The sequence below is a fragment of the Cyanistes caeruleus genome, chromosome 8 (assembly GCF_971803275.1).
Source record: "Cyanistes caeruleus chromosome 8, bCyaCae1.hap1.1, whole genome shotgun sequence".
Taxonomy (NCBI): domain Eukaryota; kingdom Metazoa; phylum Chordata; class Aves; order Passeriformes; family Paridae; genus Cyanistes; species Cyanistes caeruleus.
This window is the reverse complement of record NC_141708.1, coordinates 10,329,890-10,356,627: the sequence shown is the minus strand read 5'-3', so window position 1 is coordinate 10,356,627 and position 26,738 is coordinate 10,329,890. Positions and strand designations below refer to the sequence as shown.

Genomic DNA, 26,738 nt, shown 5'->3' with positions numbered 1-26,738 from the left:
TGGAGATGTGGATACACCAATCATAATTTTCAGTATCTGAAACTATCAATATTCTTGTCTAAATAAAATATGTTTTGCATTCTTTAAAGTTTTCTTCAAACTTTCCAATGCTGGTTCTTGCTTAACCTCTGGGGTGTTGAAGGGGCATCTTTGTTATCAGACTACTCATCTACTTGCAAGTATTTCTATTCATGACACTCAAAAAGAGAATGCTAGATTTTATCCCCTGATTCTTCCACTTCAAAATGATTTCTTATCATGCCATCATGGACTCCCTAGAGCTTAGCAAAAATCTACTTTAATTGTGGGCAGTTACATTTCTAGTTTTTTCAGTATTTATTGCCTGAGTATTTATTGTACAGCCCTTCCACCTGTGTACCTGTGAGACATGTGGTTAGCTAAGCAGACCAATAACTTTAGCTGCCATTTCATTTCAGATACCAGCTCACCATATTTGGGTTGTTTTGTTTTGTTTTAAATATCAATCCAACATTAGCACTGTCTTTCCCTTCTGCAGTTTCCCTCACCAGCTAAAGTTAATTAAATACTAAGATCAGGTAGACATATGCTCCTCTGTTATAATATTTTTTCTTTTTTTTTTTTTTTCAACTCCTAGACTCTGTTATCAGATAGAAAATATTTTCTAAAAGAAATTGCCTAACATCCTCATTTTATTCATGGATTGGAAAGTTCTTCATCTTTGTGTGATAAGCTCATCACTTGCATTTTCCCAGCTACCAGACAAAAGTTTTCTTTGAAAAAATTTGGCTTTCTCTGCACCAAAAAACATTTCATTATCTCTCTCTACCAACAAGAGTAATATCTTTTGCAGGGATTTTCATACCTAATATATCTGACAAGGAAATATTCTGTATTACTTACAAGCATGGATTTTTCTTTAATATTTGTAGCCTCCTGTTACTTTTTTTTGCACATCACAATTTCCCAGGGTTATTGATTGCCATCTGTTTTCCTTTTTCAATGTTAACTATAAATTGCTTTAAAAAAAAAAAAAAATTAACTACCTCCCTTGCACATTAAACTAGAATGAGGCTTTAGCCAAAGTCATTGTTTTTCCTGATTTGTCGGTTCCTGAAATTAAAAAAGCTTTCAATTTTCCCTCTCATTCTTCTTTCTATTCCTTCCTCTCCAAATGGTTCAGCTAATGATTTTCCTTTTACCAGGTGAAGCTGGGCTTTCTTTGCAGCACTATCTGTGTTTCTCTTTGCAAGTGTAATTGTTACTTCTACCTTTCTGCATTCCTGTGGTGTAAGGGGCCAAGAGTTCTGCTCTCTGACCAACCACCAGCTTCCAGTCCCAGGAGTCACCTCCATCCACTGCTGTCAAACCCCAAGGAAAGTCATTTGGTTACTTGCAACTGCTATGATATTAAAAAATGGTTTTGACGTCCTGGTGAGGTGTGAGGGCTGCCCTGTGCATCTCCCAGAGGAAGCCACAGTGTTTCTCTCCACCCAGGGGCAAAATTGTGTCTCTGCTGAGTGGATCCCATGAATTTTACTTTGGGACTGTGCTCTCCTCAGATCAGATTTTGGATATGGGGGCAGAAAGCATCTGGGAAGTATTTGTGTCTTCAGGTTATAGCAAGAGATGATTACTAAAGATTCAGTAAAGAAAACTATGTGTCAAAAAAATAATGTGTGAACATCAGAAGATACATGCTGGTTCTATTCTCCTTAGTGACATACAGCATTGCTATTAATCTTTCGTTTTCATTTCTAATAGATAACTTAAAACTAAGCTGCACCTTATTATCTGCTCAGTTTTCTTAATTTCAATCATTTTCTTTGACCACTTTTATTTTGATGGACTTTGATCAAATTCCAATAAAATCAAAATGCCTAAGTGAGAATTACACAGGCTTTTGTATTTGTTTCTTTTCTCTTTTTCTAAATTCCTCAATCATTGTTTTTTTAACACCTTTCCTTAAAAGAAAAGATGTGATGAACACAGTGGATAATAAATTCAAATAAGATCGATTGATCTTCACATGTTGATGTCACCAATATATCCGTGAATACGGTGGTTGAAATCTTAGTTCTATTAAGGATCATTAGTTTCTTGAATGCATTCATTATTCAAAACCACTTGCTAGTTATTTTCTGCACATAATTCCACCTCTGGAACTTGTGGGGGGTGTTTGTCTTCTTTACTCACTCAACATTAAAACGTCCTTCCTGCCTTTGATAAGACAAAACTTTCATTGATTTGAGCAGAGATTAATTCTCTCTAAATGCCTACTCTCAGACTAGCGTCTCTACAGATTTTCAACACTTAAAATGAGCTGTGAGTTAATCTGGGCAATCCCTTTTAAGTTCTCACACTGAATAACAAGAGATTAATTTTGTTTCATTAATCACTCAGCTCTTTGGTAAAACCAGGAAATCTCTTCCGCTGTCCCTCACACTTTAAGAATTAATTTTCCAAAGTACTTCCTTTTTAATCACAGTTTCTATTTTCAAAAAGACAATATTATAGTTGTATTACTTCAGAATAGTAGCTGAGAATTTCATTAACTGCATTTCTGACCTTTATATAAAAATTACCTCTGTCATGTACTGTATTTTTCAAATTATTTCCCTTGGATCATAAAAGAAATGTCAATATTTTTCTGTTTAGCTAGTGGGTCATATTCTGTTCTTGTTAATAAAAGAATCTATGAAACAACTTTGTTCCTCAGAAGTTACACTCAGCATTGCAGCCAGCATCATAGAGAGCAAAATTGAGATAGGTGAACTTCTTTGGAGAAATGATTTATTGCACTTTGCAGTTCATTGGTTTTTCACACTTACAGTTTTCATGAAATTGGTTATTTCTGCTTTTTAAAAAATCACCACAATGCTGTAAGGCTTTTTAAATTAAAAAAAAAAACAACCAACAAACATTTCAGTATCTGTTGTGTGAATGCAATTTAAATGAAAAGACAGTTGTTTACAAATCATCAAATCTACCTGCATTCATTTTCTTTCTAGATTAGAAATACAGAAAAAGAATCAGAAGATGCTTTTCTTCCTTGATTAATGTTCTTGAAGTTATACCAGTGTAAATTTTGCACTCCTATCTCATTTGAAAATAAAAACTTCATAAATTTCTGCTGAATGTACACTGACTAGGCATGAGTTAAAAAACTAGAATAGTCTAAACTTGTCATTTGAATTTCTTTAGTCTGTGATGTTGCTGTACAGGCCCAGCCACACAACTCTGGGGCAGCCTGAGGACGATCCCACTTCTATGAGATATGATTAACCTCTGATTTTCCATGGGAAAATGGGCAAAGAGAAGCAAAATATCCTCATGGCAATCTCCATGCCACAGCATCCTGTCTTCACCTGCCAGGGCTGCATTTACTGGCAGATAGTCCTGTGAATCTCGTGTGAGGAGAAACACATTCATTTCAACATGGCTGCTTCCTCACAAACTTATGATTTTGGTTCTTGTTTATTTTGCTGCTTGTGTATCTCCAGAAAAGCAGGAGGTTGATTGCTTTGTTTTAAATTCCACAAAGGTAAAGAAAATGGACATGGAGGAATACTAGATCATAAAAAACATTTAGTTTGAAAGCCCCCATCATGAAACATTCTCTTCACACTTTGGAAAACTGAAATTATTTGGTTTTGGTTTCCTTCTCAGCAAAAACTAAGGCAATTTTCATAAGTCATCCTGAAGGTTTGGGACGGGGGAGAATATCTTTTGTTTCTTTTCTTTGGAATTCTGGAAAGTGGGGAGCTGATTTTCACCACACCAGTCTTGAATATAGGGCCAGAATTGCACCAAAAAAGGGAGCAGTGTTTTGAATTTGTTTTCCTTCAAAACTGAGGGGAAAGGGTTGCTTGGCAAGACTTTCTCAGCTGCAGCTGGAGGCTCTGGAGAGACACAGGACATCTAGTGGAGAAACTGCAGATCCAGGAGATCCAGAGGGCCAGAACTGGGACACATCATGCATAGACCCATGGTGGTTCTCCCCAGCCACCCCACACCCTCACTGCCATGGGACTGAGAGCCAGCCCAAGGCACATCAAGACATCTGAACACACAGGAAAGGTGTGTCCTGTGCCTGGAGACAGTTCTGTGCACCCAGGGCTTGTTTATTCCTCTTCTTCCAAACCATGGACACATCGGAACAACCTGTATGAAATCTCTGAATCAACCTCCCATCATTCAAAGGTTTATCATGGTCTTTCAGAAGCTTTTGAAGTTCACCTGTTACTGATTTTTCATATCAGGAGACCAAATGAAACTGCTTTTAAAGATTTGACCAAAAATCAGGTACTTTAAAACTTTCAAGGCAGTAATTAAGCAAGAAGCAAAGTCAAATTCAGCTTAAGACTGCAGATATTTAAGTCCTGCCATAGCATTTGGGAACCATTTAGACAAATTCAAGACATTTGGAATAAAGGTGAGTGAGGACTCTGAAAAGAAAATGTAGCTGTCATAGTATCATTTTTCATACTGCCCCTTCTTAGTTTCTGAAATATGAATTCAGAGCAAAACCAAGGAAAAAGAGGATTTTTCACAAGACTTCATCAATTAAAACTGAATTGGAAGACCTTCCTCTGCTTCATTCTCTTTTGTCTCAAAGCCTTATGAGCATTTAGTCCTAGAAAAACTTTTCATAACCTTTGACTTATTCTGTAAGAAATAGAAGCCTAGTAAAATATCCCAAACAAATTAAACACAACCAATTCTTTGACATGCAAAATGAATTTCAGTTTTGCCCTACTGTGATCCTATGTTTCATTACTATTAAGAAAGTCATCAGTATTTTGCCTGCTGGGAGCATATTTTTTCCTCTTTTTCAGTCTTACCCCAAATCTGCTACTCTTTATTTTACTTTTCTTAGCAGCAGAGGCTGGTGAGGAGGTGGGGGATGAGGTTTTCCCAATAAACTGGTGCTTTTGGGTGGTTCTGTATGGATAAGAGTCATAGGAGGGTTTGCACCTGCCACTTGCAATGACCTGCTTTGAATGAGATTTTCCCATGTAACAAATATGGGTAAATACAAATGAGTGTAACTAATTAGAATAGTCCCTTCAAAACCTATATACTGATCATTTTCAAAGGCCCAAATCCCAATTCAAGTCCATGGGATCTTCTCCACTGACATTAGCACTAGAAAAATGAAGGACAGCTTTTGCCTGATGTTGAGGATCCAGACAGAGATGACGAAGGCACAGAAATGGTCGGTGACTAATGTTTCTCAATAGAAAAAGAAAATTCACGTAATCTTTATCTAGAAGTCATGGACTTTCTTGGCTCTCAGAGGCCTATCTTTCCTTACTTTGTGTCTTAGCAATTTAAAGACTCAAGAAGAGAGTAATGTCTTAACACAAAGAAGGAGGTTGTCTTTATGTAACCTTTGACTGAATAGGAAGAGATATTTGCTTTGCTATCTTAATAGGCTGCATCATTTGACACACAGAGACTTGCTTTGTATGCTCTGTGACAAATTGCACAGAGTTGTCACTATTCTCTGGGTCTACAAATATCCATCCTAGGCTTCCATTTCTTGTATTTTAAAGTAAAGTGTTAAGGGGCATGAATTACTTGGTCTCTGTTTAAAATTCATTAATTTAATGCATGTTCTCATCTCACAGTCATTTACTAGAAAGCAAATAAAAATAAGCATGAACAAGACAAAATTTCAGGTTTTGTATTCTAGCAAATATTTACTGTGAAAACAGTTGAACTGTTTGCATTTCTTTTGAGTCAGGCATCACCAGCTTGGATCTGCTATTCCACAATCCAGGCAATACCTATCCTACACAGAAATGACCTTCAGCAGAGTCCCACAGCTAAGCCTCTGGTTTCTACCACCTTCTGTATCAGTTACAATCCTAAACTATGAAATGCAAATTCTTGTACCTGTAGCATGTTTCCTCATATCTCTGTGAGTTATTGTACTGTAGGCAATGTTCATTCTAACACAATAAATCTCCACTGAGTTGGAATTTAATATACTCCACTGCCTCAAAGTACTGTAGGTATAAATATCCTGGAGTCCTTGTGCTACACCTGCAGAAAGCACAGTGCTGGTGTAGCACAGCTAAGATACAAGAAAGATATTTTAATACAGAAGCAATAGCCAAAATTAACTGTGGTGTGAATATTATAAAACTCGAAGGACCAACTTCACCAGTAAGGCCTCTTCATTGGTTACATACAATTAACTTGTTTTCTGTACAAGGTGCCTCATCCAGCAGCTGTTGTGATATTTACAAGTGTTAAGACTGGCAGAAAGGAGCATGTTTTGGGCTCTAGCTCAGCAGAGTTTGGATCTGTTCCCAGCCACTCCAGCATCTTGGCAGTCCCACCAGGTCAGTAAGTGCTGTCTCTCTGGCTGCCTCAGAGCCAAGTTTACATGACTTTTGTTCTTCCACGGTGATAAGAAATGGCCACATCTTTAATCAGTGACAGGAGTGTCCCAGCTGGCCACCTTCAGTCTCACCAGCCAAAAGATCATGCCCTTCGTAGAACCTGGCAAGTAGAGTGGGGTTTGGTTCAAGTTTAATTCAAGGCATGAACTCCCTTTAAGACCTAGAAGTGGATCTACTTCAGCCATTCTGACACCATGCACCTGTGAACTCTACACTGGTAAGATTCATAAACAGAGACATAAATTAGGGGGTATTTATTCAAATTTCTGTATGGCCAGAAAAATTCCGAATTCTGTGATTCTGTGAAATTGAAATCAACCATCTCAATGGAAATAGCAACCCCTATCAGTTGGATCTTCAAAACCATATTATTCCTTAGTTCCCTCAAATTTAGGAGCAGAATTTCCTTTTTACACTCATGAGGGAACTTGCACAGGTAGCACAGAATAGACCAGAAGCAATCAGCAGGTGGTGTCAGCTGTGGGCCAAAGGACACTGCCACCAGTGTAGTGATGAACTGGTTCAGACAAAAAGGAGCAAAGGGTTGAGATAATGAAACTCATTTCACACTGGTCCCTAAACACGCCTTAAGGGGAAGAGAAAATCATGAAAGGAGGAATCATTACATTTCCACTCAGACAAAGGAGATTTTTAAAATGACACTCTAACTTTACAGCTGAAATTTCCTGCATTACAAGTACCACTGGGATTCCCCTGCACTGACATTGAGAGATGCCCCATTCATTCATAGTCAAAACAGGATGACTCAACTTTGTACAGTGTGAATGTCAGAACTCCCTGTGCAGATGCGACTCATTATCACAAAAGAACCCTTTTGTCAGTAGATCTTCTGTCAATTAGGGAAGCGGTTTTTGCTACCAGAAATTATTTTGGCTGCGCAAGTTCTATCTCCACTATCAGAACTTTGCTACTGTAAATACACTAACCTGACTTTGTAGAGAAGAGTGATCCTCAGTGAGCCATTCACTGAGAGAGAGACACTTTGGAGACAAATAATCTACAATACTGATTAGTGACCACTAACACAATGAGTCTGTAGAGCTGTCTGTTTTCCATATCCATCCATTACCTACATTAATTATATTATCTCTGATCTTGCAACTGGATACCAGAGGCAGGTATTCACTCTGGAACAATTAAGTTTTATTTTCCCCTTTATTTGCCTGACTATAAAGAGGATAAATTCTTTTGTGTCATAAGGAAACAGAGGCTGCACTCAAAATAGGATGTGCATTTATGCAGCCTTGGGTTGAATGGAGGCATGGTTTGGGGAGAAATCTTTCTTGTGAAGGGCTGTTGTAAGTCAGCCTCTGGAATTTCCTGCACCTAGGCAATGTCTTTGGATGAGACAGAGTTTGGTCACACATATGCTTGGCATAATGGAGAGGGTTGTTCTGCCTCACCCAGATTTGTGCATAAATCCACATTTAAACCCATTCCACCTCTCAGCTTACCAGAATTCAAATGTGAGACATAACACTGTCTATTTAAAAAACTGAGAAAAAGGAGGAATAAAAACTCCTTTCAGGACATGAACTTAAATTGCCATGGGTCCTTTCTGCTAAGCAAACAGCTTTTCTAGTAAACTGGAGCTGATGATTCAGCAATTGCTGGGAAGTGGCCTTTCAGCAGGGAAAACTGTGTGGGAAAGGTTGTTTGAGCAGTGTTGCCTATGGGTGGCACTGATGGTGATGGTCCCATTTTCTGAGGGTTTGTGAAATTGTCCAACAAGCACTGTTCAGCCTTCCTTAACCCAGTGAATGGTTTCTGAATTAGAAGCTAACCCCAAATCCTGGAGTAAGAGGGGAACTCTTTCCTGCCCTATCTTTAGGGGAAAAGTCTCTTTCTGATAATCTACCTCCACCTGGAGATAAACTCTTCTCCAGGCATCTTCCCTGAGGAATTCACAATTCCTTGTAGCTCATTTTCATCCCTGCTGTTTCCTGCTTTGTCTGCAAATCAGACTAATTGGAGCTGTATAAATCCCATCACATATCTGTTATCTATTAGATTAGGAGTAGACAGACTTTAGCAAATTAAAGGAAACCTCAGACTCCTTCCTTTCCAACCCCATATATTGGCAATGTGCCTCACACCTTAAAATGACTGCAGTAAGATGCATTACAAAGGAGAAAAACTGGAAAACAACTCCCTCCACCCCACTGTTAATCAAGAACAGACCATATTTCCAGGTCTGGCACTGACAGGTCTTTGGGCTCAGTGATCTCCATTACAGAGGCAGTTTCAGTTCTCCAGTACTTATGAAAATCCCTAAAACTATTCAGTTCAAGAAAACAAAGTCCTTAAAATCCAGATTTTAAAACTCCACATGTCTGATCTTTGACAGAAAGGTGAGTGGATATGCCTTGGAAAGGAAATGCAAAAATCTGTGTAAGATTAGACTGAATACTAAAGAGAAACGTGATCCCTGGCAAGCGGACAGAGGGATTGATACCACATGAACTTGTTCAGCAAGTGCACGAACTTCACTGTGAGCATATCAGCCAAGTTGCTCATGCTGTTATTCAGATGCCTTACAGCCAAGGAAATAAAAAGCCAAGAGACCCTGTCTATCCATATTACAACATTGCTTGTATTGCATGATGTCTGGGTAATACTGAGGTCTGGGTCATTGCTATCATGAATTGAAAAGACAGACAAGCACACAACCCACAGACAGAGTTACAAGACTGAGTCTGGTTGTCTATTTGAATTCAGAGTAGCTGCCCTGTCTGTTTTTATTCCTTATTCATTGTAGCAGGAAGCATTTGTTTTCAGTGCCTTAATCTGTACAGACCACAGCTATGGGCTACTGATCACTGCTTTCCATTCCTTCAGTCACTTAAGTGAGAGACTAATTATCCCACATCTGCTTTGAAAGACATTAATCCTTCTCCTTTCTTGAAGATCATTCTGAAAGAGGTGACAGTGACCAATCCCTCATGCAAAGATTTCACTATTTTTACATTTTACCCCGAAAGCACTTGCTCTCTTTTTACCCAGTGCAGACATTTTCACATTCTTCAGTTTTTCATAAATTATCTATGTGTTTTCAAGCTTTCAGGAAGCCAGAGCAGCTGTGCATCTCCAGCTGAAGGCCTTATGTACCCTGCAGATCCTCTGTCATGGTCAGTGTAACAGTGGGTGACAAAACATTACATATCTCTGAATCCAGGCTCACCTGTCAACTGTGCTACGTTTTGGAGCCAGAAGGATCCAGCCAGCTGCCATTGGCTGTCACAGCAGAGTGTAAAAGCGAATCCTGTTTGTGATCTTCCTTCATCACAATCCCTTATTTTCCAAGAGATTCAGACAAGGATGTACAGCTGCTTGGCCAATTGGCAGGCTGAGGCTTTGTTTTCTCAGTGCACCCTGCAGAGCCCTTTTGGCCCACAAGCAGCCTGGGTCTCTGTCCTGGCTGAGTGCAAGGAAAAGCTCAGCAAAAGCCTGACTCTTTCTTGTTGCTGCACTCACCAAGCACAGTGAACATCAGTGCACATCAGCTCAGCAGTGTAATAGTTGCTGCCTCACTGCGTGCAGATCACAATCCCCACCAGATGTTCTTTATGTTGCCGTGATAGATAATATATTTGGTATGGTTCATTTTTGACGGGTTTACTGTAAACTTCATCAGCCTCAAATGCTACAGCTCTAACAAGGGAAATTAAGGTCCTGCTGCAATCTCACACTCCCAGATTGTGGTTGAAACGGAAGGGTGGATTGCTGTGTTCAGTTGTAATTTCTGCCTCAACTTAAGCACTGGCAGTTGTCAGCACGATCATGCTGGGCATAAAAGGATAGGCATCGTTGTAAGAAAAATATGGATGGAAACAGAAAAATAGCAGATATACAAGATTAACTTGTCAGATGGAAAAATCAAAATGACTTTACAAGGAATTTATGCCTGCTCAAACAAGAAGGTAGTAACAGACTAGAATGTAGCCCAGTATAAAATCAGATTCCATGGGCACCTCACAGACTGTGTATTAACCTCTACTGCACCACATTTTGCACTATCTTCATACTACATGCAAGAATTGCCTTCTTCTGGCTTTCTGTCATAGAGCTTTGACACTGTGCAGTCACACCTGAGAGACTTTGAACCCAGTCCTGTGGTAGGTAGAGTGTCTCCAGGGAAATACAGGCTCCCAGTACTGAGGAAAGAACTGAGCTCTTCTTGAAACAGCAACACCTTGGAACAAAGCCCTAGCCAGAGTGAGAAATATCTACCAGATCCAGTGAGAAAAATTTACTTACCCAGACTGAGAGAGGCCTGGGGCACAGAGGTGGCTATTCACCACCTGAGCTGGTGGTCTCTAATAAATGGGCTGTGCTTGGTGACTTTGTCATGTTCAAAGACTTCAAAGCGCACCTTATCCACTCAAAATGGTGCTCAAATTGTAAGGGGTCCAATTCATATATCTTAATGTTTCATGTCAGCAGCTACTTTTAATGGAAAAGAGAGTTGGGAAAAGCTCTCAAAAATCTATAGGAGGGTTGGTTTGGCATGGTGGAGCTTAACAGACAGTCTGACTCCATATAAACTTATTATCCACATAAATGTCCAATCTTTCTTTCTGAATCTTACCAAGGACTTGGCCTTAAGAGCTTCCTGTGCTATTTGGGTTGATTCTGCTATTATCAGAATCAATTTTCTCATTACCAAAAGTACATCTAAGTACATTAAGGGCCAGATTCTTGGCTGGTATGAATTAATCTCCTTTCCAGCTAGTGAGACTGCACTGTTACACCCCTACAAAGTGAATATAAACTGCTACTAAATCAGAATGTTTGCAATTTTCAGACTAATGGAAAACCAGGGCCAGTAGCAATGTAATTCCTTTCACATTATCTCCCCATAATTGGTGAACTAGCCTGAGCAAAACCAGAACCTATACAATGACTTGGAATTTAGCAGGACTGAAGGATTTGCTTTGTTACTGTTTACAATGACATCAAAATTTCTTATCCCAAACACTTCATAATATATAAGTCATCTCTTACATCTATTTTTGGGAGAATGAGAGTTTGCAACTGTCAAAGGTTTAATAAGTCACAAGAGAGCAAATAAAATATTGGGGTTTTTCCTGAGTTTTTATAGAAGGGACACAACAAAATTGTGCAGCATGTTTTCCTGTTGGCGACTTAAATTGAAGTTGCTTGCTGTGCCAAGCTTGGATGCAGAAATCCCTGGGAAGGCAGTGACTCATCACATCACTTGGGAAAAATATCAATTACCCTGCATATTGCTGTGCATACTGCAAAACTCCTGAGCCTGGAGACAGAGCATGGTAGCATTTCCAGAACATACATCTTCTCAAGGATTTTGGAACTGTAAGGCAATTTCTTAGGGAAAGGTTAGTTAAAAATTATTCATGCTAGCAAAAATGAAAGAATTTCAGAGGACTATTAAATGAAAAAAAATGGAGATTACTAAAATTATTGGTTGTCCCCTTTCTAAATCTCATTTGAAGATAGTATAAGAATTTTGAATGTCTCTCATAAAAAGCATAGTTCATTGGCATATATTCTTCTTCCTTGAAGCAGGTCAGGGATGTGTCACCTCTTCCCATAGCTGGATGGAGCTCGGATCAGAGTCTTGACTCACTCATCTTTGCAGCCTGAGAGATGGCTGAACACATTTCCACTGCCTCTCATGAATATCAAGGAGCCTGAAAAGTTCTGACTTATTTTTTCGGATGTCTGAAAATACTTAGCAAATGTTCTTATCTATGAATGCATGTGTGTGTGCAAGGACTAGGTCAGTGCGTAAAAATGTGGACAGAAAACTGTGTGGCAATTATTCAGCATTACATATTACACTTTTCACACCATGGGGCTTCCTCCACAATGAGTTATTTTTAAAGAATGTAAGTTGATGTAAAGATGAAAGCTCCCATGGTGAAGCTATCAAAATGCCTTGATATAAAGTCAGTGGCTGTCCCTTTGAACAACCCGAACAATTGACATGAGGTGTAAAATTCTAGACAAACAACAGAAAAAGTCAGAGAAAAACAGAGATGCTCCTGCCTACAGTGTCACTGGTGGCTGTATGTACATCATGTAGTCAATGTAATAACTAAAAAATTTCATCAAAGAAGGTTCTACTACTTGAAAGAAGTTCAAAAGAGATCAAATTAGGTTTTTAACCTATAAAATGGCATTATCGCTCAGCCAAAGGAAAGCTGAGAAAGGTCTACAAATATCAGCTGTGCTAAAGGAGACAAATATTTCACACTTGCAGCCTTGAAATCAGTGGGCTTCTTGATGAGTTGCAAATAAAGATGTCATAGCACGTAAACAGATTTCATGTTTTACTTGAAAAACATGCACAGAATTTTCAGAGCTGGTATAGACTTCTAATCAGAGCTACATGTACATTGGAAGTTCTCTCGTTTATAACACAATGGTACCAGTTAGTATTGCTAACTTTTTATTCCAGATTATGTTCAGGTAATGAAGCTTAACTCCTGAGTATTTAGTCTCTACAGGTTATAGCTGTATTCTCACTATGTAGATGAATTTAGGGCTTAGCCATGCAGTAAAAATCCACCTGGTGGAAAAGAGATGAACCTTGTGAATAATTCCATTACTTTATCAAACCACTTATAAAGACAAATTATCAAAATGAATCAAAATCAGTCTTAAACTAAGGGGTATCTGCCAGGTACTTACTCAGCTTTTGGTAGTTGTAAACATTGTTTTTGAGACATGTCGTTAAAGGGAATAAATCAGTTTATTTAAACAGATTTCACATGGCTGTGTGTCTGTGTCCATGTATGTCAGTGTTTATCACACATACATACCATTAAAATTCTGTCATCAGAAGGTAGCTACTGGTTTGGTTCTTTGCTTAGTTCTTAGAACCTTTGCTGGTTTTCACTTTGTTCTTGATATGTGGTTGCCTCTGGGTTTGGATCAACTTCAGTTCTGTGTAGATCAAAAGAAACATCCCCATGCAACAGGTACTCTGATGGATGGATTGATTGATTGACTCACTGCTGCCTGCCTCAACAAGTCTCCTCCACCTTGCAATCCAAAATTTTTGGATTTAGGATGGATAAGAAAGATGATTTTTTCAGGCCTCACTGTCTTACATATTTAGGACCCAGCAATAAGCAACTAAATGCCACAAATCCCATGTCAATATCCGCACCACTAAATAACTTAAATACAGACTCCAAACCCTTGTACTGTATCTCTACTGGGAAGAAAGAATTTTTTGTCTCCAGGCAAAAAATCCAGCTATGTTTCCCTGCATGAAGGACAATGTTCTGTACCTTACCTCCTAGTCCTGCAGTTGAAAGGGAAGGCATATTGATTTGAGTGCAGAAGGTTTGTTTTGGCCAGCAGAGTTGGGGATGACAGTGCCTTGTGGGGAATGAAGGAAGCAAACATCATAGTGCTTGAGAAGGAAAATTACTCCCAGTACTATGTATTTATGGAGGGTTTAAACAATGAGAAGGCAGTGCCTCAGTCAATTCCTGAGGACTAGATTTCCCCAAATCTCTTCATTCCAATATTTAGCATCCTAAAGAAAGCCCTGGCATGAGGACATCTCTCTGCCCATATCCATGTGGACTGGATTGCGCCCTGTCTGATGGGGTAGGAGGAGAGGGCAGGCAAAAGTGCTCCAGAGGTTTCCTTCTCTCCACCTAAAGTAAACAGATTCCTGGGTTTTATTCATTGAGGCCTCATGGGCAATAGCAGAGAACAGCCCAAATTAGATAAAGGAAAATGAGACACAAAAAAAAAAAAAAAGATCTGGTTCTTTGAACACCCCAAACTCAAGGAAATTGCTCCTGTACTACAAGTAGCTATTCTTTTTTACCACAAGTGTATCCTCATAAGCAAAACACTCAGCTCTTCTTTGGCACCAATAACTTGCATTTGTCCTCTTTCCCTGTATATATAATATCCAACTGGTTTGTTCACTGGGGTTTCCATAAATTTTCATCAGTGTTTTATCTTATTCCACATAACCTCTTTTGCTGGTTCTCTCTTTTTACCTCCCCCTCCTTTTTTGTATTCAGGGTCTTAAAGCCTCAGTATTAAAAAAGCTCTATGCTTTCTTTGTGCATATGGAGTCAAAGCTCAGATCCTGCTCCTTGTTATTGGTATTTTCTGCACAGCCACAGAGAGGGGAAGGTTTTTATCAGCCTTTGTTATCGAATCCCAGTAGCAAATGCAGAGTAAAACTGGAGATGAATCTTCTTGGACGTGGATGTGCCCACACACACAAACACATGCCCCTAGACCTGCAGAGATGTCATCCTCCACAGCCCATAGGTAGTGCATCCAAGATCCCATGGACTGAAATACCCCTCACACTGCATTCCTCACCATACATTATCCTCATCACAGGTAAATACAATATATACATCACATACAAAGCATGGAATTTCTGCAGAAACCCTTTCTTTCACATGTCCAGTGACAGACATTGCAACAGAAGAGTTCAATTACCAGCACTGTTCTGACACTTTCGTGGGCTCGTTCCCAAGAGTTCCCAGACAAGTCTAACTCCCTCATCTGTCCTCCTATTCTTAGCTTTTGGTAAGTCTAGCCTTCATCTATACTATCCAGGGCTGTACTTTTGAGCAGTCTGACCAAAGGAAACACTCCCTGCATCCAAGAAGGGAGGGAGAAGAACTTCTTCACCAGGGTGAATCAGTGAGATGTGCCTTATGCAGTATGCACAGATTGACTTTACAGCACTTGAACTCCATGAATGCAAATCATCTCAAAAAACCCGTGAAGGAAAGAGCATGTAAAACTGCCCTTGCTCTTTCTCCTTCTTTCCTTTCACTTTATCCTGTCAGCACTACATATATCAAACTAGAGCTCTGGGTTTTAACTAGGCTTTACTGTTTCATTCTGCTTCATGAATTTTTCAGTGTTTACACTTATGCTTAATATAATAAGATTGATAATGCAGCTGCCTGATAGAATCTCATCCAGGCTTCTCAGCTAGACAGATTTTTATTCTTTCTTCCTAATTTCTGTAATATCCAAAAGTTCATTTTCACCTTTTGCATCTTGATGCTTTTTTTCATCTTTCAGTTATTCATCTCCCAAAACAATGTCTTCAAGGTAACAACATTTACCCAGTGGATTTATACGACTGGGGCATGATATGCTGCTTATTCTGCTGCAGCCAGGTCACTGTTTCCCACCCACAGGGAGGTTGGTGGAGCAAGTGGAGGACTGCACCCTGAGGAGCTCTGTGGGCTGCTGTGCCACTGCAGTATGCCAGCTGTGCTGTCTCAACAGAGCAGGATGGCATCCATGCACTCAAAGTCCCACTAGCTTTCACTTGTGAGCATATTAAAAAAAAAAAAAAATCTGAAAAGAAAATTAAGCTGCAGAAAAGAGAGGGATTAGTAAATATGTAAGTGATTTACAACCCAGAAGACTGCTTGCTTTGCCTCTTTCAGCCTTATGATCCAAAAGCAATGGTCAATGAAAATGACTGGCAGCAAAATTAAAACAATATATAAAAAAAAAAAGGGAGTAAGTCTTTAAGCAGGATATATTGACTTTACTGCATGGGAAATCAATGAGATGCACAGTTTAGTAGGATTAGAAAGGGGAACAGGATGCTCACATAATCAAAGTGCAGAATAAGCAGCAGGAGGATGTCAGATGCAGTACTTTAGGGCTCAGAGTCCTTTCAGACCCCTCACCACCATACACATCTCTCTCTCCCTTCCTTTTTCTAGAGAAGCTCTACCTGGTTCTTAATGAAAAGAAAAAAAGAAAGAATAAAACCTCACATACACACACAAAATATCCAACACACACAAAATAAATGCCCAATAAAACAAACTCAAATTACAGCTCATTGAAATTTTTAATGACCCAATTCTTAAGCTGGCAAAAGAACTTGCACACTTGCCCAACCCTCAGTATCTTAGGAATCTCCTGTATGCCAGCACAACTTGTCACTCAGTGAATGATAAATACATGTTTAAGCAAAATGCTGCCCAAGGGCCCTTAAAGTAAGGAGATTTCAGCTGTCTTTTTTCAAGGAAGCTCATGACTTTTGCATGGTCACTATTCCTGTGAGACATCCCAATTAAAAATAACACAGATGGAGCACTTGGATCTCAGATCCATTCAATAATTTATGGATCAAATAAAGCCCTTGTTCTTCTCGTCAACAACATACCTGTCACAGCAATACTCTAGGTGTCTGAGAACTGATTTTTTTAACTTTTCAGGGCCTAAAAACTATGGAGGCATTTTTTCCCTTGATTTAGTTATTATCACTTCAAAATGTATGTTGCTCCTTGGTTTAAATTATAGGATTGAGACCAAGGTTTTAAAAAAGTTTAAAAAGTGAACACTAAGGTTGTTTTCATAATGTCATTAAAGTCTTTAAAACTTTTCAGGGAAGGACAGGTGGAGATATGGATCCTTCATCTGTACAGAACTAGGAAAATGTCCTGGATAAAGATCAGGAATTGGCTCTGGAAAGTGTCTTGTGGCCACTGGTAGCTGCACTACATGTCCTGCATTGCACAGTGCTATAAGGTGATGAGGCAAAAATTCTCCTAAATCCTTTCTTAAGCCAGTCCCACAGCCACTAAACTCACCACTTCCTGGGGCCATGAACAGCTGGTTTTACTTTGGAGCAGAAAAGGTGGACCATAAACTGATTGTAAACAACAAACAGGAAAAGGATAAATGCACCACTACACACCATGTGAGAAAAGATGGAAGGAAATTAAACATATGGAGACACAAAGTTTGCTTTTATTTGGTTGCAAAGGAAAGCCTCTGAGTCAGATGTGTAAGATAGCTCATGTTTTCACTTAATTTTATTTAGGGGTTGTGCAGTTTTATTTTTATTCTTCAAAAACTCTGATGGGCTGCATATGACTACCACAGCATCAGATGACTTTGCTTTTCAATGTCACGGCCATATCAGGGACTGATTTAAAGGACTCAGTAAAACTGCAGGCAAAATGTTTGGTGATCTGCAGATAAGTATTGGTGTATACATAAACATTTTGGTTCCATGATGCTTAAAGAAAAAAAAAACAAACAAACCCTGCTTAAAATAAGCAGGAGTTTTAATTCAAATTTTTATCTCTGTATTTATTCTTGTCACGGTAAACTTGTAAAAGCAGCTTAAGCTGTGCTTTTAAAGATTATATCTGAGTGCTGATATTTTCTAATAAGTTGGAGGATAATTGGAACTGTCACCTATTATTATTAATCACACCCTTGGGTAAATGTTTTGACAATAGAAATGTAGGACCAATTAAAAAACATAAAAATTGCAACCCTGACACTTTCTTGTCACTGCTGTTAATGATGGCATCACTGCTAATCTATTCATTTGGGTCTCCAAATATTTACAGTGTTTGCTTAAGACTGCAACAAGGAAGCTTGCTCTCCTACTGGATTAAGAAAAGTTGAAAGAAAGAAAAAGAAAATTTTAAACCTTTACTGATGTGTAATTGTTGTTAATGGATAATGATTTGTCACTGGAAATTTTTTTTTATGTTTCCCATACTGGTATGATGCATTTCAAGTGTTAGGTTCTTGGGGGGGAAAAGTAAACTCTTTCATAAAATTCAAAATTTTTCATACACCCTGACTTCATATCTTCTTTATTTTCATAATTTATTCCTATTTTTAAAGACGTGTCAGTTGCATGCCAATACAGAAAGTAAAAAAGACTTTGGGTCTGTGTAAACACCACTCAGCAATAACAAAAAGATCTCTATATTATCAACTCTGTGTTCAGCACAAATCCAAAACACATCCCCATACCAGCCACAGTGAAGAAAATTAACTCTGCTCCAGCCCAACCCTGCACAATACCTCGCTTAACTCACAGGATACATGCTCAGGGATTCTCAGATCCTGCCACCAGCACCACCACGTCTGACACTGTGGCACAGCCTGGATTGCTCAGAAAGAACAGGCTCAGCTTTCAGATCCACAGCCCAACCCAGCATCAGCTTCTGCGAGACACTGGGCCATGTGCTAAAGGAAGCAGTGGCTGTGCCATGCTCTGCTCCCCCTGGCTGGGGCACACTGGCAGCCCTGCAGCACACAGGCCACAGCTGAGTAAACCTCAGGGCAGCTCTGCTGCTCCACAGGGAACAGGTTATGCCCCACTCACACTCTGCCTACTCCTCATATTTCCAGTTACACATTGTTCTCATGTAGGTCACGCCTGGATCACACAATTCTCAAGCTCACAAAACAAAAGCAAGCCTAACCTTGTGGTATGCAGCACAGGAACCTTGTTGGCTTCTCCAGTGCAAGATGTGGCCCAGCTCATGTTAGACCCTGACAATCCATAAACACTTTCCTTCAGATGGTAGCTCCCATGTGTCAGCTCAACATCAGCTTTCATAGGCACAGGTGATGCTATAACCTCCACAGCTGTGACTTTCCCCACCCAGCCCTCTGATTGACACTCTGCAGTAATTTCCCTATTTCCAACATTCAGGTATGAACACGTGCAAAATTTAGACTAGGTAAATCTAACATTATCATTGTAAATGTCTTCTTGCCCTGGTGCCTCTGCTCCCTAAAAGCAGGAAGGTTTGCAACCTGATTTCTGCAGGTCTTCACCCTCCCTCATCCCTTCCCTTTCTGATACTGAAAAAACCCACAGCACTTTCTATTGTAGGAAGCTGTAGTTAAAAGTAACGGTTGCCTTCTCAGTGTGTGTTTCTGCTAGAAAGACTTAACTGCTCTCTGGGGCCAGTTTTTTGCACTGGTGCATATGTATTACTTGTAGTACGAGAAGACCTGGCCAAGCATAGCCTTCCCTGCTGTTAGCTTTCTGTTTGCATTATGACTTCATTTACTGCTGAAATTAAACCTCTGTGTATGTGTATGTGTGTGACTTGTGATTTCCCTGGGAATATTAGCAGGGGCTGAAATTCAAGTGTAACTGTGGAAAGCATTAACTGCCTCAAAACTCCTTTTTCCTTTTCCTTCTCATCCCCTTATCAAGTTCAAATAGTAATCACAAGCAGCATCTCTTCCTTCCCCCACACAGTGCAAGTCCCAATTCACAGCAGGCCTGCTCCAAAGTCAGTTGAAAGACACCCAAGGATGTGCACATCCTCTCATTTGGGACTGCCTATGAGAGATGGAAACTGAGATTAATACAAGCTGCTGCTGCTATCACACTCATGGCTGCAGACAACTTTGTGGGGGGAGGCATGAGGCAAGTACAGAAGCATCAGAGGTGATCCACCCGCAACTCTTCCAATCTGCAAGAGAAAAAATTGGACCTGATGTGCTGCAAAGACACAATGATGAATCCTGAAAAGCAGCAGAAAGAAAATGCAAAGCATCAGCTGAATAATAACAGGGAATCCTGAAGATTTAATCCAATGTTTTTAAGCCAAAATTTATGAATGCAGATGCTGATCCTCACCTCCACAATGCCAGCTTTGCACTGGAGTTACTAAACCTTGCTGCCATCAGGTCCTTGCTTGCTGGAGTAACTGGGCTTCACATCAGTCCTTCACTTTCTAACACTGTCCCCTATTTTGATGGCAATAAAGAAATTATCATAGAATCCTAGAATGGTTTGGGCTGGAAGGGACCTTTAAAGGTCATCTAGTCCAACCCCTGGTAATGAACAGGGACATCTTCACAGCCAGATCAGGTGACTCATTACTCTACATGTGGACACTCGGACACACAGCTGACTGTCAGTCCTCCTCATCATCTCCAGATGTTTTGGAAGGCTCTTAAGCTAGCAGTGGAAATGGATCTGGCTGATAGACAGCACGATGCAAATTACAAAGCCTCTACTGCAAAAGACCCTGCTGAAATCAATGTTAGGGTGAAGATCAGCTTGCCCTTCCTCCTCCAGGAAATGCAAGTCCTTGCGATACCCAGGAACTCGTTTTGGTGCAGGCTCCTTCATTCCAAACATTGCAAAGAAAATGGGGCTGCCTGACCCAAGGACTGTGAAGCTCCATTTGGATTTGAGAAGCTAAAGGCTCAATCACTTCTTCTCTGCAGTCTCTTCAAGTGGAAATGAAATTACTTCCCTTCCCCCTCTCTATTTAAGGGAATTAATGATGTTTTCTGTCCTGCCTATCTAAAGAGAGCAAATAATTGGAAGAGAATTGATCTTTTGAAGTAACAACATCAGCACAGCCTTCCTTCCCCCCACCCCTTCTACCTAATTCCTACTTTGGCAGAAGAAAGGTTTATGAAGGAAATTAGTTTTACCATTTGCATATACCAATATATTTAGCTGGTGGCTGTGCAGGTCCAATTAACTCAACTAACAATATGGGTGAAATTAGGTTATTGGATTATACTTGTAGCCAATTAGAGTTGCCACGGTTGAATTACTCCCTTTCTTAACCTTATTTAAAGTTAAGAAAACATGTTGATGGTGAAACTAGATGGTTTTTCTCCCTCTGGCTCCAAGAATAAAATATTTCTATTTCCCCACGAAACACCTTAGAATCCAAGACAGTGTGCATATGGGCATGGATGTGTTTTAAGATCAGGCACAGCTAAACTTGTGCACTTGGTCAGATCAGAACTGATGAATGAAGGCAAACTGAACCTATTTTTTGTGCTTCTCTGGACTTATTCTACTGAAAGCAAAACTGGAAGATGCACTTACTGTACCCCAATCCCAAATGGGCTCTCCCTGCACAGAACCTGAGCCAGGACTAGTGTGAATTCCACCTCCTTAGTGTCAAACACTCAGTGGATCCCCTACTGATGCAATGTAAGCATGACTTCATGTTTTCTTAACAAAGTACACTTCTTTTCACTTCCTCTAAATGGTAAAGCCCATTCGGGTTCACAAATCCACTTATCTCTCAAAAGCAGATTTTCCTGATAAAATAAAAGTCCATCCCATTTTCAACTGCTTGCAAAGGAGAATTAAAGACAATTCTCCTTGAAAACTTGATGTTTCAGGTCTGTTCCATATTTTTGACAAGGATTTTGTATTGCTCCACAAAAACCACTTCAACATCAAAGTGTATTTCATGGGTTCTGCTTAGAAAAGGCCACAGAACATGAGTTCCACAAAAGAAAGTTCTCTCCCAAGAGAAGCTGAAAGCTTTTGGTCCTGTGCAGTGGCAGTGGTGACTTCACAAAATAAATTGGCAATTTGAAAGGGGGAAACAAATTTCTGGATCAGAGGAACTGGTTCATGATGAAAAAAACAAACTTTGCATTGTATTGTTATGTGGAATTTTGAGGAATCTATGAATGATTTTAAAGTGCATTAAATTTGCTTCAAGAGGGAAGCAAAACTCCAGTGTCTCATAAAATGAAGCAAACATTTATTTTGTTAAAAGCATAACCAAGCTTTTCAGTGCCTTTCAGAATGAGCAAATTTGCTAAAACTGTCACAAATGGAGGAAAAATATCAATGCTTTCAAAGCATATGCCACTATTGTTCATCAGAGGTTGGCACTTTTCAAAAAAAACCCTTATTTTCACTCTGGTCTGTTGGAGGCTGTGTATAAAGTTGTGCAGGGGACAGGTGCCTATTGGCCCTCCCCAGGAGCTGCCCATGAAGATGATACCTCTGCTCTGCCTGTCCTGACTGAAGATGAGCGTATCCAGGATTGAGGCTGCAGAGTGGACTCCCATCATTCGTGATTCCCTTGGACAAGCCTTTCCTCATTTTCCTGCCAGCAGAAAGGACTGACCTCTGCACAGCCAGAGGTCAGAAAGGTGCTGGATGTCCCGGATGAGCCCAGCGCTGCCAAGCCCTGCCGTGGTCTGTCCTTGCCAGCGGGACACTGGGGCTGTTTGTCCGTGAATCAGCCTGCTCAGGCTCCGTCCTGTCAGAGCAGTGCCCTCAGCCAGTGATGGACAGGGCCACCAGCAAGGCCACGTTCTCCTCCGCTCCACCACACAAGGCCATTGTCCTCCACAGATGCTAATGGACTGGGAAGTTCCCAGAGACACAAGGCCTGGCATTGTCCCTGGGAATTGCTTTCGCTTGTCTTTCTCTTTCAGCAGGACCCAACTACACACCAGTTACTTCCCAGACATAATGCTGCCCTTTGTGGCTGTCTCCAACACCATTTGGGGAATGCTCTAATGGGGACAGGCCCAGAGCATGAAATGAAGGCATTGTGTTAGCTGAATTGCCAGGCATTCTGGAGAAGGCTGGGGGCTCCAGGAAGGTGCCAGTCATTTTAGAGCTTCACTGGTTACCTCCTCTCATCTCCCTTCCCCTCCAAAGCTTTTCCCTCTTCTTCCAGCCTCCAGTTACAAGATAAAGAGAATTTTAATCCTGTACCTAATGCACCTCCTGCATGCCTCTGAGCCTCCAAGGATGTCAACTCTGTATGTCCAACTACAGACAATCTATGATCCCTATGCAAACTGGGTAGCCTGTTAAATGTCTTTTTCCCACTCAGCGGGAACTTCTGCATTGATGAGGGGACAAAAGCCTCTCTCCTCCTGGTGTTTGAAGTTCTCACTGCTCCTGGGGCTGCCAGAACCACTGCCCTGTCTATCAAACTGTTATGTCCTCCCAGCAAGGAGATGGTACCACAACCCACAGTGGATCTAGACAGATCCTGTAATATAAGAGCTTGCTCTGTATATAAATAATGAATGAGGATGCTGTTCCTGGGAGCAATTCTGCTCCCTTGATAAGTGAAATGGATCCAGTGTGATTCAGGGCAAAGAAGAGCATAATCAACCATCCATCTGAAGTACTGACACACAGCACATTAGCTGGCTAATTGCTTGTTTCGTTCTCCGGGATGTTATCTAAAGAGAACAGCAAGGACATCAGAGAACCCTTTTATTAACTGTTGTTAATAAACAACAGTTTATTAATCACTCACAGTAATGGGTCCTGCAAGAGAATAAAGACAGTGGAAAATAATCTGGGGTTTTTTTCTAAATCCTGACTTGGTTCAGCAAAGCTTCATGGATGCAAGGTACAGTCATGTGTCCAAATTCAGGTACAGTTTATGAAGATGTTCTGCTTTTACAAAATGCAGCAATAACAACTCTTGTACTTTCAGTTTTGAGCTGATCACAGTTTTGGGGGGGAAGAAAAGGAGAAAAGGAAGGTAGAAAGGATTTCATTCACTATTTTCCCAACATCCCCAGCCTGACGCCTTAAAAGGAAGCCTGAAGGAGGTAGCACGCTCTTCCAAGTGACCTTGGGGACAACAGGAAGCCTAGGGTGCTCCCTCCTGCTTTTACACTGCCCAAAAAATAAGTGTTTTGAGCTTTTTGAAAGCACAGAGGCTGACTTTGGTTTTCACCTCTGCCCAAAAGGAAATGTTGTATGAAAACAGAGCTGGAAAGGTCTGTAAGAGGGAAGAGTGGCAGGTAAATTTGAAGTCTTCTGTGATTGCCTTTGCCCAACATATGGCACAGGCTCCTGTGTGCTGCCTCCAAGCTCAACTGATGGGCACAAAGGTCCTTTTAATTAAAATGGCACATACATTTTTTTATCAGGTGATCTCAGAAGTGAAACACATCACACTTGAACTGTGACACAATTTTTCATTACTGTTAGAAAGACTTGGTAAAAGTCAGATGGGAGAGTGACTGAAAGTGGACACATAGAAAATAGACATCTTGGTCTGCTTTTCTAAGCCTCATCTTCTATAAGTCCCCATTTTAGTCCTGCACAGCATTAAGCTATTGAAGTATTCAATGGGTCTGTGAAGGAATAATAGGAAGTTAGGGGTCGTGAAAGTTTAATATCCTCCTGCAAGATTAAATGGGACTATTTATTTCTTTCTGTGATTTATAGTGCTCCCTTATGTTGGCACTCACACATCATAGATAAAAAAAAAATAAAAAAAGGGGAAGGTTAATAAAAAGAGAAGACTAAGACAGAAAACATTTCAATGGACTTTCAAATGCCTCCTTTATATGAAGTTGAACTATCCAAGGAGTGACTTACTGAACAGAACAAGTTGTTAACCTTATATACCCTTGTTTTTTGGATTCTTTACTCTTCAAGTTTGTTATCTAAGGGGCTTTTCCTGCAATAACAAGGGTGGTGAACAGCTGGAATCTCATATCTCTAGTTCCTTGGACCTTACATATGATAACATTTACCAGCAGCTTGCTGCTTTTCATAGAATCTGAACTGAATTTCTCCATAAGAAACAGAGTGCACCAATGGGCAGGTCAGGACCTTTCTTGACCACCACAACCTCACGAGTTGTTACAGGTAAACATTTGTGTTCTGAGGTGAGTCTGAGTGAGAAATGTAGCACCATTCACAGCTATAAAGCTCTTATATTTTTTGTCCCAGGGACACAAAGATTACATTCATAAGCAAAATACATTTCTCTTAATCTTTGTGTGGGAAAATTACATATGGACAAGTGTATTCATAACATAGTCAACATCTATGTAAACTGAAGTAAAATTGAAGTTGTCATGTCATGCCTATTAAAGGACATCAGGCCTGAGCTTTCCTCTTCAATATATATTTATAGAGTTACATGTGCCTCCCCAGGGTTTCAAAATGATTTACCATTAAATTAGTATCATTATCCCCAGGAGTTAAGTGCTATGAAATTGTGATTATTTACTTTGAAATCTGATGCACTACAAGGTAAAATGACACGCCTGAGGTCCTTGTGAGCCAATTTCATCAACAGAAATGAGTCGCTGCAGTCCCAAACCACCTTCTTTGTCAAAATGAACATGAACTAATTTATGTGGTTTTTTAAGCATTCAGCCCACTTCAGCTTCAGATCTTCCTTTTTGTTGCTGTTGAATTGTTCAGAATTATGGGAAGTTGCAAACTGTAATGTAGTAGAAAATAGAAGGGAAGGCAGTACTTTTTACGCTCGCTATCAGTTGAATAGGATTGTCAGTTTATCCAGTACCAGGTGGCTTTTATTTAAATTGCCGAGCATGCGACTGCTTGGTGGGCAGATGGGCAATCCATGTGCTTGTATTCGAAGGTAGGCAGTGTATGTCTGTCTGCTCTTCGAATAATTCCTTCTCCAGAAAAGGAGGTGACAACCGAAAGGAAATCATAACTTTCTAAAAAGAGCCACAGGGCAGCTTTAACTCCCACAGGACTCAAAGAGATCAGAGGAACCGGGGAAGTGAATTGGGGTTTCAGGCACCTCCCACAGCAGATCTCCATTTTGAGGTTTCTTATTCCCACACAGGTGCTCAAGAGCCAGGTTGCTATTTACACAGCACTGCCATTGACATAACAAACCCTGCCAGACCCAGTCACACAGAAACACAACGTGCAATTTGTCAGCCTCCTACCAGCTCGTGTTCCCAGAGGTCACACAGCACCTGCCCTGAAGAAAGGACTGGAAATGTTTAAAGGCTTATAAGTGGGAGCAGCTAAGGAGAAAACTGGACAAAATTCAGGGCATGGTTAGCTGCAGCCACAGTAAGAATCCTTGTAATATGGACATACCTGAGGTAGCTTTAAATTACCGACCATCTGTAGCAGTGACAGTCCAGAGCTCAGCAGCAGCATACTGTAAAATCAGAGCAGTATCTGTGTAGCTGCTTCTGGCACCTTGAAAACTAATGCTGGTATGTCCAGAGTGCAGAAAAGGATCAAGTCTGAAAGAAGAAAATGTCTGAATTTGAAAGAGAAATGTACAACATGTTGAAGTGCAGGTAATATATTTCAAACAGGCTGACGTTTAGGTGATGCTAATTTCAGAAAGGATTATTTGGGAACTGGTTAGAGCTAAGATGTAGAGAACAGACCACAGAAAGCAATCTTGTAGTGGGAGGGGGGCAGATGAAGTGACACACACCAACCTTCACAAGCCGGAGATCATATCCAGCCAGTCATTATTCATTTTTTATTTTATATCAATTTATTATAATTACTTTAAATTTACACTGTCAAAAGCTGAGTGGAAAAGGGGCATCAGAATCTGACCCAATCAATCATACCCAAATTAGGAAAACAGTGTCCAGCCCATGAAGGAGGTTGAAACCATTGAAGCTGCTTTGGGAAAGGGAGCACGCATTCACGTACATCTCATAGGTAAGCTCTCATACTTTGAAGTTTGCAATGCCAGGGCATGGAAAGTAAATTCCCCGACGTTTGCTGTTGATAAATGATTGTGCTTTTGAAATGGTAATACAAATGCACTGAGTCGTGAAATGCAGCTAATATAATTAATCTTGCAATATTGTAAATCTGTTGGAGACAGATAACATGAGAATTTTGCTCTACTGTTTCACACTACACAAAAACCAATAAAGTTGTGTTCAGAAAGAAGCCTGGAGCCTAAATATTTCCAGGTGACTTTGGTGATTTAAAAAAAAAAAAAAAATCTGTTTATATAACCTTTCAGAAAAAGCAAACATTATGCATAA

At 40.2% G+C, this 26,738-nt stretch overlaps 1 protein-coding gene across 1 annotated transcript in view; it reads right to left on the bottom strand.

The window, feature by feature from the left end:
• LOC111931297 (uncharacterized) overlaps nucleotides 1-26,738 on the bottom strand; it is a 197,953-nt gene that overhangs the window by 130,369 nt on the left and 40,846 nt on the right. The window contains exon 5 of the transcript XR_015289659.1: nucleotides 21,699-25,967. The gene's annotated coding sequence lies outside the window, so the exon portion shown is untranslated. Of the gene's footprint in view, nucleotides 25,968-26,738 lie in introns of the transcript that reaches the window.